This window comes from Calliphora vicina, chromosome 4 (genome assembly GCF_958450345.1).
Source record: "Calliphora vicina chromosome 4, idCalVici1.1, whole genome shotgun sequence".
Classification (NCBI taxonomy): Eukaryota; Metazoa; Arthropoda; class Insecta; order Diptera; family Calliphoridae; genus Calliphora; species Calliphora vicina.
Window position 1 is genome coordinate 68,690,507 of NC_088783.1, and position 4,278 is coordinate 68,694,784.

A 4,278-nucleotide genomic window follows, 5' to 3' on the forward strand; every position below is an offset into this window, starting at 1 on the left:
GTCAATTATATTAATTTTTTTGTTAATCTGATTAAAATGAGTGACCAGAAAAAAGTGCGTACTGAAATTATTAAATATTTTCAACAAAACCCAACTTGGTCTTACAAAAAGTTGGCCAAGCATACAAAGGTCTGCCGTCAAACTGTTTCCAATGTTATTAAACAGTACCGGGAGAACTTGTCAGTTGATAGAAAACCTGGTTCAGGTAGAAGGAATGGTCCACATGATGTTTCTAAAGCCAAAAAAATAGAACGCATTTTCAAAAGAGCTCCCAACACATCCGGTAGGAAAGCAGCCCGGTTAGCTCAGTGCTCGGACTATTTGGTACGAAAAGTTAAAGCTAATGCAGGTTTAAAAACATACAAGGCTCAAAAAGTTCCTGACAGGAACGCTACTAAAAATTTAGAGGCCAAAAACAGAGCACGGAAATTGAAGTCAAGTTTTATAAAAAAATATTCTTGCTGCATAATGGATGACGAAACGTATGTTCTGGCAGATTTTTCGCAACTTCCAGGTCAAAAATTTTATGTTGCTGATGCTCGAGGGAATGTTGAAGAAAAGTTTAGGACCCAAAAGCAGACAAAATTTCCCAGAAAGTTCTTGGTATGGCAAGCAATATGCAGTTGCGGCAAAAGAAGCCACTCATTTGTTACAACGGGCTCTATAAATACCGAAATTTACATCAAGGAATGTTTACAAAAAAGGCTGCTTCCATTCATAAGACTTCATAATGTGTCCACTTATTTTTGGCCTGACTTGGCATCCTGTCACTATGGCAAACAAGCCCTTGAGTGGTACAAGAACAATAATGTGGTATTTGTACCAAGAGAGGCAAATCCTCCAAACTGCCCGGAGCTAAGGCCAGTGGAGAGATATTGGGCTCTTGTTAAAAGAGAATTGAAGAGTACAAAAAAGGTGTCCAAAAGTGTGGTAGATTTTAAACGGAGATGGACTACATGTTCGAGCAAAGTGACAGAAAGCACTATAAAAACGTTAATGGAAGGGTTTCCGAAAAAGGTTCAAAATTTCATCACTAGTGATTAAAACTATAAAAATAATTTTTTTTGTAAATTGTAATAATAATTTCAATCAAATAAAAAAAAATTAAAGCTGTAAGTTTAGTGGTTTCTTTTTTATAAACATATATGTATGTTAAGAATTTTTCGATCTCACTCCTTAATATAGACTTAAATGTCCTTAAATCAATGGCATTAAAATCTTTGAAATTTTGTATTTGCAAATACCAAAATTCCTAAAATGGGCAAAATATGTTCCAAAAACAGAGTTTTTTTAGAAAAGTGCATACTGTGACGTTATTTACCGTGTGATAGTAAAACAACTTTGTAAGTATTTAAGAAACATATAGGATTATACAAATATGGAGTTTTTTCGTGGATCTGTGCTTTGCATTTTCAGAATTTTTTACTCAAACCGAATTTATTTTTTTTAAATTGCTCAAGTTTGGAGAGTTCTCGTGGGTGTCCGCTTAAATGAGCCAAATTTTACTTTACACGCTTTTGCATTAAGTTATCTTTCCGGCTTATATACAAATTTTAAATAGTCACAAAAGAAACAAGTGTATGGGCTTTTTTAGGGAAAAAAACTTAAAAAATATGGCCCTTTTTTCATATTCCAACTTTTGGATATGTATAACTTTTCAGAAGGGACGAGATAACTGTTAACAAGTTTGTCTTTATTTTATTTAGAATTTTATCACCAATATAGCTGACATTTTAAAAATTAATTTCAGCCCTCCGTATGCCCTCAACATCTAAAAAAACATAGAAAAATCGAGAAAAATTAAAAAAAAAAAATCAATAAGCCTGAATACCAATTCAACTAATAGAGATAAGGAATTTTTTTATTTAAAAATAAATGGATTTTTGGCGATTTTTTTTTAAATTTGAGAGCCGAGGAGACCAACTTTGAGTGACTACGTATTGACCTTCATTAGCGGTAAGAAGCTGTACAAATGTGTGTCAACTCGAAAACATCTCAGTTCCAACCACGTAAAACTTTGAGCAATGTCTCCAATAGCTCCCGAGATACAGAATTATTTCCAAAAAATCGTTTCTAAACCACTGTTCCCAAAATGCACACAAAACAGAGACTTTTTCGAGATGCATTAGATGCTCTTTGATCTCATGTAGATTGGTATTGTCCCAAATTCGAGAATTCTGTTTGTTGACCTACACATTCATACATTCATGTTTGAAGTAGTTTCACCCCAATGAGCAATGTACCCTGACTACACACCACAGATTTTTCCCGTAACGTTTGCTTCCTGTAATAGCCAAGATTCAACTTGTAAGATTTAAACATTCCCTAACTTTAATAAACTATGGCGTCACGTTAACCAGAGACAAATAAAATTATTATTCACAAATTTATAGCCTAAGTCCAAACTTTAATTCTTTTCAAATAATTATTAATTATTATTGATTTGCCACCTATTATTTTGCTTCTACAAACATATTATCACAAAAATAAACTAACGGTATCAAAATCCATATAAATAAAATAAAACAATAATTATGATTTATTTTTCAATTTATTTTTAGAAACAAAACAAACAACCCAAAAATATTATTACATTTTACGTTTTAGTTAAATTTTTCGATTTTATCCAATAAGCAACAGGTGCAATGTTCTTTTAAGACCAAAACCAAAAATACAATAAAAATATTCAAGAACAACTTGACCATTTATAGGTGTAATAGAATTCCCCCAAAAAATATGAATATGTTTAAAATATTTTTTAATTATTTATAGCCAAAGTGTCGTCTACTGGCTATGGTCGGAAGTACTTATAGTTAAACATATTCTTTGTTTTCTTATTTCCACTGTTAACTACAGTAGGTATTGTTCGTGCGAGTTTTGGTTTATCTGCATGACCCTATCTTTGTAAACTCCACATCATTATATGTGATTGGGTGGCTACCAAATATTTTGGAAATAAATATGTAATTTCTAACTGGTCGATTGACTTAAATGACTTGTCACGTACACATGACATAGGAGTAGTAGTGATAAATTTTAGACTACGAACCCCACAGATCCCACAAAAGCGGAGCTATGGGATGTCAAAATAGGACTTAAAAGCTTATGAATTTTTTGTGGTTCCTCCAAAAGTAAAGATTTTAATATATTTTTAGCGAGTGATACGCTTTTGATATTTTATATTTTTTCATAATATCTGACACACTAAATGATAAATTTCAATCTTATTTTTCTTGGAAGTTAAAAAACAAATAAACATTGGGTGTCTGATTTAAAAATGTAGGATTTATAATAGATGGCGTACTTTTTGAACGCGGTTTTTGTTTTTAATAACTTATATGTAATTTTGAAGGTTACCTATCTGTCATTTATTCTCACCTTGTTATTGAACATGTGGAAAAAAATGTCGAATGCTGCTGAAGCACATCGATTGCTCACCAAAGCTTATGGTGAATGTGTTCTATCGGTTTCAATATGCTAGAGATGGTTTGTTCGGTTGAGAAATGGTGATTTTGACACCGGAGACAAAGATCGTCCAGCCAGCCAAAATTTGAAGACCAAGAATTGGAGGCATTACTCCATGATGATTCATGTCAAACTCAACAAGAGCTTGCAAAATTATTGGGAGCTACTCAAGCAGCAATTTCAAAACGTTTGCGAGCAGCAGACTTTATGCAAAAGCAGAAAAAATTGGTACCATAGCATGCCCAAAATGATGCTTGAAAGAAAATCATTTTTGAAAAATCATGAAAAATTCTGTGCAAAAATGAAAAATGGATACATTACAATAACCCGAAGCGTAAGAGATCGTATGTGAAGTCAGTCCAATCAGCCAAATCGACACTAAAGTCAAATATCCATGGCTTTAAGGTAATTCTCTCTATTTGGTGGAAGCAAAAGAGTTATATATATTACTAGCATATTACCCGCTACTTCGTTAGCATATATTTTGATATTAAAATAAAAGTATATCAATGTACAATTCAAAAATGTGTTACATATGTAGCAAGAAACATCTTAAATTATCAAATGTTTTAAAAAAATACCAAGCTGTTTACCCGGAATTGGCCCAATATACTCGAGTTCCAACTAACATCCTGTTAGTTATTTTTTGTATGAATTCAGGAGTCAATGTTAAAACAATTATCAAAATTGGCTTAATAATTTCAAATAAAATGTATTTTCCCGATTTTATCCCCTTTTTGGTACCTTATTTATCCCCTTTGCGGTGGAAAAATTTTATTTAAATAAAAGTCTGCATCGTGGTGGGAGTTCATA